Source organism: Ammodytes marinus (genome assembly GCF_949987685.1).
Source record: "Ammodytes marinus genome assembly, chromosome: 3".
NCBI classification, from domain to species: domain Eukaryota; kingdom Metazoa; phylum Chordata; class Actinopteri; order Uranoscopiformes; family Ammodytidae; genus Ammodytes; species Ammodytes marinus.
The window spans coordinates 22,506,975-22,524,907 of record NC_137232.1 but is presented as its reverse complement, the minus strand read 5'-3'; the positions used below and the strand labels follow the sequence as shown (position 1 = coordinate 22,524,907).

The following is a 17,933-nucleotide window of genomic DNA, read 5'->3' as shown; positions in this document are numbered from 1 at the left end:
CCTCTGTACTCACAGACATGAATAACCAGGTTTCCTTGATCCTACTTGTAATTGTCTTATCTAGAAACATGATCAAAAACCAGCATTTGACCAAAATCTGGGATACAAAACTGTTACAACAACAGCAACAAAAACCTCCACCAGACAGATATTTTCTGCTGGGTGGCTACTGTAAATCTTGTTTGGTGAGACATTTCATCACAATAGCTGAGAAATAAAACACACTTTAAACGAAAAGTTTGTGTGTGAGTTGCCTCTCTTTCTGACCTATACACCGCCTGCTAGTTACAGAACTGGCGTAGTGTTATGGCGACAACAGCCTTGTGAGAAAATAGGCTTTCCCTGCTGCCATATCTAAGCGTAGAGCGACATTGTTGTTTTACTCGATTGTGGAGGAGTTATGGAGGTTAGAAGACGCAGGAGGTCGATGGGAGTTTTCACCGCCTCAGGGCGAGAGTGCACCCAGAGACACAGTGAGTTAACAGGTAAGACCAAAAACACCCTCCCCTCTATTCTACAGGCATCTCACTCCTTAATCTTCTTCAATCCGGCCTGCTTTGAGTTATGCCTTGTGTGACATAGGTATGCTATGCTATAAACAAAAAGATTTGCAAAAAAGCAATTCCCAGTAATTCACAACACCATCTTCCAGGTATTGGGGCAGGGTGTACAGTAGTATCCCTTGCTTGGTTTCAGACATGGGCAAGGCAAGATGGCCGCACTCAAAAACAGATCCAATCTTGTTACCATGCATAAAAACCTCAGGGGTATAGAGGGAACTGTTCACACACACACACACACACACACACACACACAATGTGCCGATGTCTGTGAATAGCCTTAGAGCAAAAATCCCCAGAGTGTCTCTTTCTGACACCAACCCATCTCATTCACACCAGGTGCGTGGCCTCTAGGCAGAAAAAATCAGGCATACTGTGCACACAGTTAGGTGAGGTATTTAAATGACAACAAAAAGGAAGAAGGAGAAACAAAGAATCAGAGTAGAGAGGAGTAAAGCGACGAGGTAGCGATAAAGAGATAACGTCAAAGCCTGAGTGATGCAGTGAAGAGAAAGAGAATGTGGGACTTGGGATGCAGGCAGAGAGGAAGAGAGAGAGCTGCTATCTGGTAGAAGGGATTTGCCCTTCCCTGGAACAGTAATTTACTAAAGCCATTCTACAGAGGCCCATCAGAGGCGATCTGCTGGCAGATTAGACAACAAAACCTCAACTCCCCCCCACCCCCACCAAACAATCGGCCAATCAGCGCCATGCAACAAGCACAGGCAAGGGGGATGAAGAGAGGACAGAGGAGGGGGATGAAGGGAGGACAGAGGAGGGGAGGGGCAAAATGTACTGTCTCTGTCTGTTGAATTTAGGCAGGCCACATACACAAACACAGTCACACACATGTGCACAGAAGAACACATAAGGGAGATTTGGATTGGATTGGTCAGCGCTAATACTGTTGCATTTTCCCCACCCTTAGGATATGGCGGCTATCACTGTTTGGTTGTGAGAGCTGGGGATTTGTCATTTATAATCAGTTTTCTGCTCTTGTTTTTTTTGGAAGTTTTTTTGTATCCTGCCCCGAAGGCCCTGGCTGCATTCCTTCTGTTGTAGCGGTCCAGTTACTCCCCCCTTCTCCTCCCAATCCCTCTCTCTCTCCACACACTGCACAGGCTCGGCCAGTGTGCCCCAGCTGTGCAAGCAGTGGGAGCTGTGTACCGTGGTACATCATCAGGGAGCCTCCAGGAGCACCGCCCAACACACTCGCAGAGCTCTCACAACCTTTGCAAAAGTTTTTCGCACATGATGTTGGGCATAATAGAGCCTCTTTACGAGACAACAGCCCATCGTGCACTGAAACCTTCCGCTTAAAAAAGTGGCAAATAATCCCACAGAATAAAACGCAGACCTCAATTTACCCAATTCTTAAAAGAAAATCATACCGAATCGCAATATACTTTCAAATAATCTGTCGACCTCCCGGTGTAGAAAATGGTTCCAGTAGTTTATTGGTGTACACACATGAATGCACACACAGTTATGAATGAGCTCATCTTGGCGATAGAGACCTAACCACCGACATCCTGTGTCTCCCTCTTTTAGCACTGGCGTGTGAAAAAACAAACAAAGTACAACAACAGCGAGCTGTTCCTTCCCTCTCTGTGCCTTCACCACTTCCCGTCTTCCCCTTTGGAGACGCTGCCCAACCTCAAAAGACCTCTGAGGACCCCTGGGTCCCCTGAGCAGAGGGCTGACATCACCCACCCATGTCTCCTGTCAACTATGACCTCCGGAGGGAGCAGGGAAAGGAAGTGAGGAGAGGGCAAAGCCCAACATGTAAGCTCTGTGGTCTGAAAGCCGCATGTGGAAACGCTCAGAGTTGCATAATTTCCTAGAATCAGAACAATTATGGCCAAACGCTGAGAAACGGAGGGAGCGAAAGGGGATATATTTACATAATTGCGAAGCAAAAACTTAAACATTGTGGATGGGAGTCTCTAAAAAATACGAGTTTGTTGAAACCAGTTTGCTTTAGCTCTGAGAATAAGTGTGCTCCTGTGCAATACCTCGGTTCAAGTGCAGGTTAAACTTGTCTCAGGCATTTGTTTGGTTTCGTTGCACCATATCACACAAACAAGTTAGTGCCCGGCAAGGAAAACAGCACGACTCAACGATCCGACATGTTTGTGGCAACACCTAAGCTCTGATACCTTTTAGACCTTTTTCTGTACCTTCTTATTCAATGGAGTTATTCCAAATCATTTATTTCTTCCTTTCATTTCTTTGTCAACCGACACTCAAATACTTATTTTAACAATAAAGCCTACACACACAGCAGGTGGTGGAAATAATGGAAATGTCAACATTCCTATAATGGTAGTTTTCGTGTCGTCTCTGGCAGAAACATTTAAAGGAGAGGTAATTGCCAATTACTGCTATCACAGTGTTTTTTTACTGTTCATTTCCAAGGTAACAAGCAGAGTGGAAAACATCATTTGAATCATGTCATGACCCAGACATGGCCAGAATTATGCCTCGGCTCGCTTTGTTTAAAATCAAAACTTTGAAATTGATGGTTTTCTGTTGAAGAAAAAATTTAAAGATGTCTCAAAACTGACGTACAAAATACATACAGTGTAAGCAAAGCATTGCAGAGAATGGATTTCCACTTAACTCAAAGAACTTATCCTTCTTAAGCAACTTTACTGAACAAGACATGTGAACGCTTGACTGTAGACTACAAAACTGGAAATGCAAATAGCTCACAAGTTCCAAAATGGGTAATGCTGCATTTTGAATAAACTCTCTTTTTGTTCAATCAATCCGCTACTGTGATGAGTGAGGACCAATCCAGGGCAGGGAATCACGTTTTGTTGGTTTAAAAGCACATTCACTTCCTTATAAATTCCCATAGCATAATGTATCCTAAATTAAATGTCCGGATTGGAGGCAAAAACGTCCTGTAGGCCTCATGTGTTTTGGACGTTTTTTTATGATTGTCCAAAAATACTTGTGAATCAACATCTTCTAGTTAAAACTTGGCAGTTAATATCTTAATCAGCATCTACCACAATCACTACACGCCGTCAGTCATTGAGAGTCATTAGTGATGAACCGTTTTGCCCTTTAGGAGTAACTGCATGACTGAAAACAAAACAACAGGTATGAAAAAGACAGTAGCTTTGGACTAGTAGGCTATATGAGAGACAGCTTTCCCCTTTGTTAAGATAAATTATTGCCATGATTAAACAACATAATACTATAAAAATGCATGTGTCGTCTACATGTATTTTTTTTACATTTAATTTATTAATTGTCCACCACACAACACAGATATCTCTTTAAAAAGTTGCAGTGGATATCATTGGGAGAACTACACAGACCAGCTCGTAAAAACAGCTTTGTCAAGTCTGAGAAAATGACTTAAGTGGACTTGGACACTACTGAGTTGCACTGAAGGAAATGTAGGATCCAGCATTTTTGGAACTTGTCTATAGGGACAAAAGGTCAGTGCCTCTGTTGCAAAGATTGTTAGCATTTTTCCTCATTATGCCCACCAAAAGTGATCCCAACTGAACTGACACTGTAACTGAAATAAAAATTAACATCCAATAAGAAAATTATGACAATAAGCGAATACATAAACAGCCCACAGAAATGGTCTTCCACGGTCTGGTTATTCATGTTTCATCCCAAAATGAATCCGGTTGAGGTTCACCTTCTCCTCAGCTCATTTTCTTTCTGGCAGTCACATGGATTTAAGCTCCAAATGGCCCGGCTCGTCCTGACCTGACAAACTGCATTCCCAACGACCTTTTCCCTCATTGGGCAAAAAGGTCTGCATTCTCTTCTCTCCGATGACTGTGACTAATACGAGCCGTGGTGCGGTGAGGCCGTCCTCTCTCTCTGAGCAAGACTCAAACCAAAAACAACTCCTAGAAATGTTTACATTCTTCACCCATGTTCCTCTTTCTTTCGTCTTTCACGACCTAGGACATACGTGGGAGTTAGTGTGGCAACAAAAGGAGTCAGGACTCGTGCAGACGATTTACAACCAGCGATGATGTATTAGAGGTATTACTATTAGAAATGGAGACATCAGCAAAAAACTATTGAGACTGTCTTCATTTCACAATTTCGCAACTCTTCTACTAGGCCTAAGTGTGACCTCGACTGCGCTCAGAGTTAATTCACTGTAAGAATAAGTGAAGAGATTTGAAATATTTCCGAAATGTACTACTGCTTTCTTCATTCTGGACAACACTGATCCTAAATAACTGAACTATGTAGTACATGTTCAGAGTTAAAAAGTCACACTTGCAGCGGGTGTTGAGTTGACAAAATGGTGGATCCTCAGGAGCTGCTGGAGCACTGCAACAGGAAATGAACTCTGACATAAGAGCTATGGACCTTGGGGCCCCTACTGCATCCTGGGAAATTATGGCATTGAGAAAATAAATGACCCATGTCGCCCCCATGAAAACCAAACTGAGAGCTAAATCCATTTACAATCCACTAAAATGGCACAGATGATATACTGTATACCCGCATTCACAGCTGCCTTTTGTAATTGCCTCTAGATTCAAGCATTCAAGGTGATTCATCACCCAGGGTATTTTATAAGCACAAACAAATGTGCTGTTTGCCCAACAACAGTAACAATCAGGGTTACAGGTCAGAAAGAGGACAACACAGGGACTGGCATGCTGGCGGAAATAGTGGTCCATCTTACTTTCATGCAGATGGACCAACCAGCACCACAATTAAGACAGACAACTACAGAAAGAGGACGGAGGGGGTAGAGACAGCGAGTGCAAGCAGTAATAAGAATGACAGTACGATCCTCCTGTGATAGCGTAACATAGTTCCACTTGGCTCAGGCTGCTTTGGCTGTGCCTCCTTCATGGGTAAAAGATATCTTCTCTTCCGACGACGACGTTATTTGCCCGCTCTCTGTTTTATGGACATTCTCCCAGCTGTGAGACAATAGTATGGACATTATTAGCTAAGTGGTGGCTGGATGACAGGCGGTGGCGCTGCGATCAATTACGGGCATGCCCAGCCATCCGCAGGGTTGAGCAGTGCTTACTCATCAGCCCTGGGCTTGCATGAGACCTAACTTGGGCCAGAGAAACTGGGACTCTGCCAGATAAGGGATGTGGAGGTGTCAGAGGCCCAGTGCCTGTGATAACAAATGGCTATGAAGAGGCATCTTATCTTCTCACCTTAAAGAGGATATGATGTCCACTGTCACACAGCTGCCTAACATCCAGAACCGGTCTGACAGTTATGTTATGAGGGTGAGGAGGGGTCAGACACGGTCGGCCACAGTGTGTGTGTGCAAAGATGCGACCGAAAACAAGTTAGCCATTTCCAATGCCAAGTTCCAAACTTTCAAAGTTGAGTTCCATCAACTGTGAATACTAAACAATAAAGGCCACACTATGATTTGCAAATGTTAAAATGCCTGGGGCAAGCTCGAAGTTAAGAATATCAAATCAGAACATTGTCACAATAGGGTTTTGTGGGTCCTTGTATGTCTTGGAGAGAGTGTCAGCAAATGTTCACTGGGAGAGATGCCAAAGGCCACCAAAGTGATTACAAGATCCCCCTGAAGTGGCATTTGAAACAAACATCTCATGACAAGGTGGTGTCCTTCCTGTGTCCTTAACCCCAAGTCACAATAGTATTGCAATGTGCTGCTCCAAGGGCAGAAAGGTTGAGTCCTGGGGGGTGCCATGGAGACCGAAGTAAACAGAAACTTCCATTTTTTTGTGATAATATAAAAAGACCAGAAACATTTATAAAAAATAAAAAAGTATAGGGCAAGGAAGAACGATTGATAGGCCTGTAGATGAGTTTTAGAAAAGTAACGTAAGTAAGTGAACTTTTAAAATACCCGTTCTCCTTCCCTCCCCTTTTATTTCTACTTCCTACCCCTTGGTTCTTCTCTGATGCTTATCAGTCTGTGATTAAACCTGCCAACTTTAATTAGAATACGTTGGAAAGTAGAACACCTCCCTGCATCCCACTCTCCACCTCTCTCTTCATTCATCTCTGTGCTGCAGGTGTGAGAAGACACTTCCAATAAAGTTGTCAGAACGCTGGGCAGAAGTAGAACGTCAGAGGCATCATGATAAATAGACCACCAGCAGGCAAAAACACACCAACTAAACATTGTGTTCAGTGTTTCCCCCAGCGCTTTATAGTTAAGGCGGCCGCCTTAGCAAAACCGGCCCCCCGCCTTGACTACTGACCGACCAAAAAAAAAAAAAAAATTAAATCTTTATTTTTTTATTTTTAGTGCTGCACAATTAATGTACTAGCAAGCGCGATGTGTGATTTTTCATGGTCAGAAATGCGCGAAAGGCCGTGATTTGCGGTAAATAAATGTGCACATATGTCTCCAAGCGTTTCTCTCTGCTCAGACTATCAGCTGCTCTGTGTCGGGGGCTCTGCGCGCGCGACCGTCCCGCGCTGCGCGCGACTACGGCATGTACGCGGGAAACGAGCAGCAGCAAACCGACATTTAACCTGTGGCGATAATAAACGCAGTGCGGTTCTATGGGGATATTTAGCTGAACAGAAAGAAGTGCTCTGCAAAGCTAGACTAGTTTAAAACTCCACATCACCGTGGCAACACAACTTATCGGCTCATACAGCGCAGAGAAAAGTCTGATACATGCATGAGAGTGATGGCCCAGGCACCTTTCAGTAAGTTTACAGAAGTGCACACTGTAACTGTCTTTGAAATGCCTTTAGTCATTTTAAGGGGAAAACACTTTGTATTATTTCAATAATTGAATTATTTTTCAAACAGCATGCTTGTGTAGCCATACAAGATTTATTTTTCTGAATTTTAAATGCTGCTTTATTTTTATGTTTTAAATTTGGAAATACATGTTCCAAAACAACCAATAACCTCTGTATTTAAAAAGAAATCAAGCAAGTAGGCTAATAATAACCATATATGAATTAATCGCATCACAGTATGCCTATTGTCCACAATAATCTCACAACAGCCCCCCATCCAAAAAGGAACTTTAAAAAGCACTTTGATACACATGTTAAGTGTATGGTCCATTATTTGTATTTAGTGTGTCTGCATGGTATTGCACCAAAACAGTAGAACTTTTCTTTAATTGTATTTTGTACCGTCTGCATGTTTGCACAAAATGTGCACATAGCAAACAAAATTGCACAACTGTAAGGTCAGTGTCATTCAAATAAACAGAACCATTTCTTTAGGGCGCATTGGCATCTTTGAGCAAAATACCCCCAAAATTTTCGCCTCCTGTGCGGCTTGACAGTGACCACCTTGACTAAGACATTTCCTGGGGGAAACACTGGTGTTCCAGCATGAACAAACAGATATCTTAGAGTGGTTATATTGTGACGATAAGTGACAACTTAGTGGAGGTCCAGAGACTGTATTTGAAGTAGTAACACCACATTCTATCTTCCCGCATCTGCACAGTTTGCTATTTGTAAAAATGTAATAAAATAATTCCTGTGCCACATTTCATTTGACACATACTCCTTATGGCTAGAATGAAAAAGCAAATAGCTGTAATTGGTCACACACTCTATTGCTTTCAATTACAATGTCAGCAGAACAGTGTGAGTGGAGGATGCTAGTTGTGTTGTGTGAGTTGTCCTGCCCTGAATAAAACGACTGCACACGGTGTCCTGTTGACATGTTGTACTCTAGGTAACCGGAGCGAAATGTTCCACTCTATGAAATATCCTAAATCCTGCACTCCAGCTTTCTGTATTTTTGAAAAGGATGGGAAAAAGTCAGACGTGCATTGAGAGCTTAGCAACACTTTAGCTTGACAGCTTCCAACTGAACCAATATGTTGTATCAGCATCAGTGTTGGGAACGTTACTTTAAAAAAGTAATTAGTTATAGTTACTCACTACTTGTTCCAAAAAGTAACTGAGTTAGTAACTGAATTACTTTATAATAGATGTAACTAGTTACCAGGGAAAGTAACTATTTGCGTTAGCCTACTGTAAAAAAAAAAAAAAGTTGCTATAGCCTATGTCAACAAATTTGGATTTTTCTGGGCAGTTTTCACAAGTCAGTTGAAATGAGTAGAACAGACAGGTAGGCCTACTTGTAGGCTACATACCCTTCAATATGTATTGCACATCAACAGACAGCAAGAGGTTTATCCTGCACTTCAAGCATTTTGTTCTCAACAAAAGTAGTAGAGGAAACTGCTGAATGTACGGTGCTGATCTGCTATCACTGGATTCAATTCAGGGGTGTCGGCTAAAACACCACTTAAGGCCAAAAACGTCAGACTATGAAGCATGAGACGATGAGAGGAGGAGTAAGGATTTATCCGCTGTTTATTTCTTCTTTAACATGCACAGCAGCATACAGATCCCAGGAAAAGAACAATAGCAATATTCGGCTCGTGATGACAAGCTAAACAGCTGTTGCAACCGGCGAATCGCGGCCGTTTAATAACGTGCATAAATTATATTAGAGATCGGGAAACTCCATGCACTTACTCACAAGGGCTGGGCGATGCAAACAAACTCAGGGAGAGAGCACGTTTCAACCGTGGATTGATAGGTGGTTACTGCGGCAACGTGCACGCTCGCTCACACAACAGAGAGAGAAAGAAAAATAAACTTCACCAAACAGCGCTCCGGCTGACTGACGTGACGGCGCTAAATGACAGTTATGATGTAATCCACAACACAATTTAAAACACACCGGTCTCCTCACTAGCAGTTTGTGTATGGAGCCAGGGGTGCGTTCGGATTACACAGTTTATTCAATCAATGTAACGCACCGCATTTAACGTTCAGTAACGATAACGGCGGTGTAACGGCGGAAAAAGTAATTAGTTAGATTACCCCGTTACTGAAAAAAGAACGGCGTTACCTAACGCCGTTCTTTTAAACGGCGTTATTCCCAACACTGATCAGCATACACTGAACTAGAAAGGGTGGGCCAACCTTGGTATAGCAGTCCTTATTCTGAATGACAAGCATGTGTAGAAAGTAGAAACATTCATGCTAACTGAAGATAGCAATATGACAAACAATCATCTGCTTAAACAGAACTGGCTAGGTAATTCTGATTACCTAGGATACATGATTTCTGATTTGGCTATTATTTTGATTATTAGTAGAATCAAAAATGGTGCACTGTTGCAGTCCTCTTTATGTTCCCCTTTACTTTTGACCCTCAGCTCTTCTCCTCCACCCTATCCCTTTCTCCTGGCCTCCCATTTTCCTCTGCAACACAACCGGGCATCGTAGGTGGACTTCCTACAGGAAACCCAGGGGCGCCACAAGGGAGAATCTCCAGAGAGAAAAGTCAAACAATGACACACAGGGACTTCTCCTCATAAATCCAGCCCAATTTAGGCAATGACGCCTCGAGACTTGAGAGTAACAGGAGGGCAGGTCATCACGGCAGGTTAAGACAAAAAATGAGAAAAAGGTAAGTGGTGGGTTAATGTGGGAAATGTGTGAACGTGTGTTATGTGCACACAGACTACAAACACGCTCAAACATTATCCCTTAATACTTGTTTGGGTGGATTTCACGGCAGTCTTTCTTTGTTTTTGGAGGGTGAGAGGTTGTCAGGGTCTTAAGCCTTTCAAAATCCCAAGTAGAGTCAGTGCAAACACTGACTCACTCAAAAAACAACCAAAAGACTGTATTATCCTTAACATGGTAATGTAAAGTATGTGTGGATGACATGACTCTTTTTTAAGTCTGGTCCCCTAGAACCGTGTTGACACTGTATGTAGGTGGTGCAAACTGTTTTTGTGCGATTACAGCTGAAGTCCAACCTTTTGAACTCCGGGCAGTGGCCTCATTTCATTGGCAGTGACTCAATCATAACATCTTATCTACGGACATGCTGAGTCATGGAATTCAGCTGTGGCCAATAGCCAAGCAGCAGGGTTACTTATGGCTGTCATTGATTGGTTGATCCCTGAGCACAAAGCTGAAAGGGCACATACCAGGAACACAGCCTGAAGCAGAAACTGCCAGCAGTTTGCTCGCGCTTTCCTTTTCTCCCATTCTTGTAGCTTTTTCCCCTCCTCCTCAAACTGACTACCAACTTTGTTGTGTCACTCTCTCCCTGTTTCTCCCACTTCTCCCTTAATGTCCCCTATCAACAGCCTTTTCAAATTACCATAGCCCCATTACCCTCTGTGTTGTGTAATTGTATCTGGAATAGCAGAGCAGGGCAGCTCACGTCCAGAGGTCACCATTCCGCTGAAGCTTACATCCTGGTCCTACATCTCCATGGTCACCATGCTTCCAAACGGCTTCAATGTCTTTTTTCTCCCTCAAAAAAAAATATGAAAGCTATTTAAAACTATCTCAGCAGAGCCCTACAGCCACCATTCAAACCTTGAATCATATCTAATGTCCTTTCTTTCCACTAGCTTTCAACGATAATATCTTAATTGGTGTTTGAACGATGTGTAAAATTACATCGAAAAATACGTTTGTACTATACTTATACTGCTGAAACCTCAACCTCACTTCAACCCCCTCCTGCATCTCTGAAATCACCGCTGTGAATGTATTTTGCATCCCAGTGAATAAACCCGTTTTCAGGCTATGCACATGTAACATACTGGCCCGAACGTAGTATCCACGCTGCTTGTCCGTGCGTGTCTACGGACTCGGCCGGTGTTGTGCCGTTGTGTATTAAGCACCCTGCTGTGAAAACAGCGGTTTCCTTCATGCTGCAACAAAGCTCTGCGCCAGTCTTGGGGCTGATTATATACTAGAGCAGTGTTTCTCAACCCTCTCCTGGAGAACCTGTACATCAGCCTATAAACCACTTCTGACTCCAACAGACCATTCTAAATCCTCAGCTTGTTATCAAGCAGCTTCAGGAGTTTATAACCAGTTGATGATTTGAGTCAGCTGTTGGAACAGGAGGAATGGACATTATTTAAATTATTTAAATGTGACAATCAGGCCTTGTTCTGGTACATTGCAAATAATGAATAATGGAGATTATATATCACTCGTCATTCAATGTAGACCATCTTTAGAAATAAGAGTTTAAAAAAATTAAATAAGTTATCATGGCATAAAAAATGAAACTAGACTAGAGATTAGTGACACACCTACTAACATCTAATATACCAACAATAGCTAGCTATAACGGCTTAAATTCACAATTTTGAGGTTGTTTTTTACACATTTTTGGAGGATGCAAAATATTGTCAATTATTGTTATCGGCAAACTCCCCAAAAATATTGAGAGATTCACTTTTTTCAAAATCGCACACCCCTAATTTGTATTGGAAAAGCAATACCTAATTATAATATGGGCTTGGGATATAGAGCATATGCAATCTCTATATCGATTGAATAGAAATTATTTTCCTTTTTTCTTGGGTGAACGGTTGAACCATTTGCTACAAAAGGTCTGCTGCAACCGAATATTGGTGGTATGTCTTTTTCTTCTCTCAAAAAGAAAGCTGGAACAACTGCCATTGCTGATTTGGGGTCAGTTCCCTCATACATAATTCGGCCATTCAGGCTTTGAGTCAAACTGGCTCTAAAACCGAATAGGGGCACACTACAGAGGCCTTTATATCAAGCTGTCCCCATCTGCAAATCTGTAATGAGCGAGGGAACTGAAACAGTGGGGAGAGAAGGGAACCTCAGTTCAACTGAGGCAGGCACACTTCTAATGGAAATTCAGATACAATCATCCCAGAATGCACTTCTCTCTGCCTAATAATCGGCAACTAGAACAAGGCAGCCATTGAGGGGAGAGTGACTGTAATCTGGTCCACCAAACTCCAAAGCTGTCTGCTATAATTAGCTCATTTCTCCATCAAACACAGGCTTACACTGACTCACATGCAAACCTTTCCTGTAATACAAGAGAGAAAAGAGATGTTTTGGATGAGCGGGGGGTAAATGTTCTCATCATACGGAGCCACCCTGCACTGAAACTATGCTAGCTGTGAAATCTGCAAATGAGCAGGTGAGAGGCCACCGTTATAGTCGGCGGCACAGTGGTTTGTGGAAAAAAACCTTGGGACTTGACATGGAAATAATATGGTATGGGGCAAGATTTCAAATTGTGGTATTACATGCCTGAAACACAACGTTTCCCCATAATTATAATAGCTTGCTCACAGTTAGTCTCAATGATTTGAGCGTTTTTCACACTAAAGGTCTCAAGTACCTTCAATTACCTTTCCTATTTGATTGCCGGTCCAGTGTTGAGAAGTCAAGTGAGGACTATTAGAATTAGACGTGATGTAAGGGGAAGATATCCCTTAGCTGTCTCAGCTACACAACATGCCAAACCCTGTGTTTATCTGTCCACATAATATGGGACAGAATCCTCTCTTCCAGTGCCCTCATCATCCGCGTCTCTGGCCTACATCCTGTAGAACAAAGCCTGCCTTCCTATAATCCCAGGAACATGTTCTAGCCCAGGGACTCACAACGCGATCCGCTGCCTAGAGGCGGACAGACAGGGGCGAGTGGGTATTCTGGTAGCTAGCCTGCTGCCTGGGCAAATGGCACGGCTATTAGGGGATGAATAGGCTTCCTGGAGAGGTGTGACTGCACTGCAAAGGGCCCAATCAAGTCGAGAACAGAAGTGCTGACAGCTGCTAATGCATTTACCTGAGAGCAAAGACACCGGCCAACCAAGGAAAGTGCGTGTATGCGTGTTCACTTCCTGCATAGGACGGCCTCCCTCATAAACTTGATTTAGATCAAAGTGATAGAAACTGATCAAAAACAAGTTAGGAAAAAAGGCACTGTTTGCAAATGCATGGGTGATGAGTCACCTTTTTTTCCAGAAAAGGATGGGGAATCCACAACATAACACCATAGATCCATTATAAAATGACTAAGTTCCTGTTTTGAAAAAAAGATTTAAAAAATGTCCCACTTTATCTGCAAGTGACACAGCAGCACAGGCCATAGCCCTGTTCAAACATCATTGCAGACCTACACAGACATTTCACCCAATTATATCTCTGTGACATATTTTACCAGACATTTTTCAGAGGCAGTTAGAAAGGTCAACTTTAACATGACAAAAAGGGAGTGGCTGGCATGGCAATGACCACTTTGCAGTGGCAAAGAGAACAGGCCTTGACACCGGTGACTAGTTCTTGCACAAAAATAGACCATTAATTATAATAATTAGTTTTCCCTAATAATCAGTCTATATCTTATCTTAAATCATTACGGGGGAGAGGTTAAACCAGGGAGGCGAGATGGCCACCTGAGGTTTTTAATTGGTGGAAACATAGCTAGACATACAGTGAGAGTCAGTGGAGTTACCTCACACACTCACATTAGCTAACTGTGTCACCGGGAAGCCCTGCTGTACACGAAGCTTTGATGTTTGCAAAGTTAGTTGGGCATTTAACAAGAGAGGGAAATAATTACTCAGGACAAAAGTCTCTTTATCTCATAAAAAGCTTATGCATTATACTATGACCTAAAAGTGATGAGGGCACATGCTAAACATGCCCAAATAAGAAGTCCAGGCCATTGGACAACATTAAACTTCAGAAAAAAATACCTATTTACTATTCACGTAATTGTTTCTTTTTAACCAGGAGGCAAGGTGTGCATAATAAAAAGAGCAAAACGTGCAGACACCGCACCAAACAGTTGCTTTGACAGTCCTTATATTCAAAAAATCCTTATACCCATTAAAATAGTCTTTATATTCACCTCACGGGAACAAGGCATTCCAGGTGTTGTTCAAACTACTTTAATGTTTGGACAAGATCCATTTTCATGACCCCCCCCCCTTTCACACGCCCATGCATAGTCATTAGAATAATAATTGTTTATTATTTTTTAAATAAAGGGCTTGAAATCACACCAGCCCTTAGGGGGGAACTAGGGTTGACTCCCATTATCTTGTTATTCGTAGCACTTTAAATTCTAGCCCAAGCTGCAACGTATGGTAACAAGCAAAGGGAGGTAGGCTAAACGCCTTCAAATATCTTTCGACGTAGTTCAGCTCTTCACATTATATGTTTTATTGTTTTTTTAATGTTAAGAATAGTATCTGGTTGATAGTACGTACCATGGCATTCCTCCTCTCGTCCACTCCTTTCTTTATCCCTCTGCAACTCACAGCCGGTGAAAGACTTTCAAAAAACACAAGATAATAACACTTTCTACAAGCACTCACAGGGAATATTGTCCATTACTTCCCACATGAGGTGCTCATTTTGTTCAGTCGGAAGTTTTCAGATTCGAGATGCATGTATCTCTCGCTCTGTCTCTCACTGTGTCTGAGGAGAGGGAGAGAAAAAGGGGAGGAAAAACAACTAAATTCTAGTCAGGAAAAGAAAAAAAAATCTGTTCAAACTAGTCTTTTCACCGCGGCTGGATAAACGAGGAGAAAGGAAGAGGGGGTGGGTGCGTTGGAAAACCCTGTTCGGTATGTTTTCCTCCTTGGTTCAACCACCACGTTGTTTGGACCAATTATTATTTCCTTTGTTGTGTCAAAAATAAAAAGAGTCCGCAAGAAAACGCGACCACGAGCAGTGCCTTCATTAGACAAAGCTTCGCTTCTTCTTCTTGGTGTAGGTACAAAGAGCAAACGTCCGAAACCGTTTGTGTTTCCGTTTCTAGCGTTAAGCCTCTTACAGGCTAAATGTGTGGCGCTGAGTATTTGTCAATTTTTTTTCTCTCAGCTTCCCAATAATGGCGGACCTTCTGCCGAATCCAGCATCTCCCCTCCTGTTCACACAACTGAGAGTGAGAGAGAGAGTCTCGCCCAGCGGTTCATGGCCACAATTACAACACACGCGCACTGTTAATGAACAGCACTGAGTTCATCTCTGTAGCCTACTATGTTTACTGTGACTGATGTAGGCCTATAGATAGATAAATAGAAGAGATAGACCAAATAAAATACCATAAGTGTATTTTTCTTAAAACCTGTAATCAAAAAAAAAAAAAAATGGTAATAGTTTAGTTTAGTTTACAGTTTTGTTTTGTGCTGACAGCTGTGTATAGGCTACACTAACTTTATTAACACATGTATTTAAAGCATATGGTCGAAATATAACATAAAATCCATTATTTTTAGAATTTTTTCCCCAAGCCAGCATCAAAAATAGTATCATTATGAAAAAGCAAAAAAAAAAGCTCTGTTGCTTTAGATAGGCCACTTTTAGGTGTTTAGTGAAGTAGTATTGTTATTATTACTTTCAATGTTTTTTTTTTCATTTATCCTTTTCAACATTAAGATTTAGAACTATTCCGTATATGTGTTCCAACTTCTATGTTTGATTTATTACATTTAAAAAAAACCTGACCACTAACCCAATTGGCTGGGGCCCCATCAAACATGTGTGCCCTGGAGTATGTAACTTGAAGATTTAGGCCTAAAAATGTACATCAAGATTATTGGAAAGTAGGGACTTTTGGAATAATAAAGCACTAAAGAATGTATTTATTCATGTATGTTAAAACATACAACACCAAGAAAGTTAGGTACACGGTGTAAATGCAAAGGTTGGGAAGGCAGACCAGCGGCCATTTTCAATTTTGTCCATTTTTGTATTAGATCATATCTGAGTACAAGTAGGTGTGGTAGTTGTTTGAGGCCAGGAATCCTACAGATTTATTACGACTTTAATACAAATTCATAGTGCACAGAATACGTTACAAAACATAAAATCCAAACTGATTTAGGTTCAGTTGTTTAATGTATTGCGTAATTCCTTCTATTTGCCACTACTATCACTAATATTAAAATATTCTTAGAGTATTCCAGTCAGTTCTGTTGTAACAATGTTTCCGAGCTTAAAGGCCTACTTCACCGGTTTGAATATGAAGGTGTATTGAATTCTGAGATCCTATGTAGTATAAATGTGCAAAAAAAATTAAAATCGGTTCATCCTAGCCTGAGAAAAAGGCAGAAAGAGTGTTTTTTTTAACCCTATATTTCTCTTTCTCGTGACATCACAGAAAGAGAAATATAGGGTTAAAAAATGTTTTACTTTGTAAATATTACTGTGATGTCACAGTAAAAGACATCACAGTAATATTTACAAAGTAAGTTTTTTTTTAACCCTATATTTCTCTTTCTGTGATGTCACGAGAAAGAGAAATATAGGGTTAAAAAAACACTCTTTCTGCCTTTTCTCAGGCTAGGATGAACCGATTTTAATTTTTTTCGCACATTTATACTACATAGGATCTCAGAATTCAATACACCTTCATATTCAAACCGGTGAAGTAGGCCTTTAAGAGAGTAAAAAAGAAATCTTGTGTCAACTTGATGGTTATTAATTTACTTTATTTTTGGTCCATTTGCCCTCTTGGCCTGTGCCTCAAGCTGTGCACTTCCTTTCACAACTCTCCTTGTACATAATCTAGCATTTTTTTAACTCAAAAAGATTTTGATGTTCCTTGGCAACAGATTTGTTCCAGGGTTTGCAAATTGACTCCTAACCTTATCGAGCACAGAGGGAAACAAATATTTAATAGGCTACCTTTCCATAACCTCAAAGGTTGTTCTTAATTGTTTTTGATGTGCATTGAGTCATCCACTTGGTCAAATAGTTGCTGTGAAGTTATCAGCCCTCTGATGATTCCAGCCACTAAATTATATAAAATGTAAGCTTCAGGCAATTTGCTTCTTTAAGAAAAATGCAACTACTTCAGAATACAAGAAATGTCTTCAGTGTTGTACAAGACAACTGCACAACTCAAACAGATGTTAAGCGTCTCACACTGGGACTTTCTCCACGAGTTTTCCTCCCTCTCGCTGATAGTCCTTTATTGAACTTCCTCAAACATGCAATTCCAATCTGGTATATTTAAACGCTGTGTGTTATGAATACAAATACTAATAAAAATACATTTTGCTGATAAATTTGACAATATTTACAATTGAAACACCCTAATATGGATAATGTCAAGGCTTGTATTTTAGGTTAAAGCAGTTACATTGCTGAACAGCAGAATTTGAACACAAACCATCATAAGTAGTATAGAAGTTCTATTATTCATACGACGTGAGTTGTAGAACTTGCTTTGACAATATGAAATGTGACCCACAATCAAATACACAGTCAGGCAGGGTTCAATGTGCACTGCCCGCCATTTGAATAAGTCCACAAGCTTCTGTCCAATCACATTAGTCACTGTGTCCTCAGCAATATTTGCATGACCCCGATCACACAAAACAAGATTAGTAAGGGTCAAAGTTTCTGTTCAATAATCTGCCTATGTTGTACATCCTTTTGTCCTACAACCCTTTTTTCATAGTAGGCCAAGCCCTATTATAAAACTTTTGTTCATTTAACTATTAAATCATGACGCATGAGATTACTTGTGCTATTTCACTCCTGATCAAAAATGACCACGGTTGTTGTGCTTTTGTTAACACGGACACATCAGTATCAAAAACAA

General features: G+C 41.3%; 1 protein-coding gene across 1 annotated transcript in view; it reads right to left on the bottom strand.

The window, feature by feature from the left end:
* arhgap35a (Rho GTPase activating protein 35a) overlaps nucleotides 1-15,227 on the bottom strand; it is a 63,258-nt gene extending 48,031 nt beyond the window's left edge. Inside the window, exon 1 of the mRNA XM_080053605.1 lies at nucleotides 14,587-15,227. The gene's annotated coding sequence lies outside the window, so the exon portion shown is untranslated. The remainder of the gene's footprint in view (nucleotides 1-14,586) is intronic.
* Nucleotides 15,228-17,933: the final 2,706 nt, after the last annotated feature.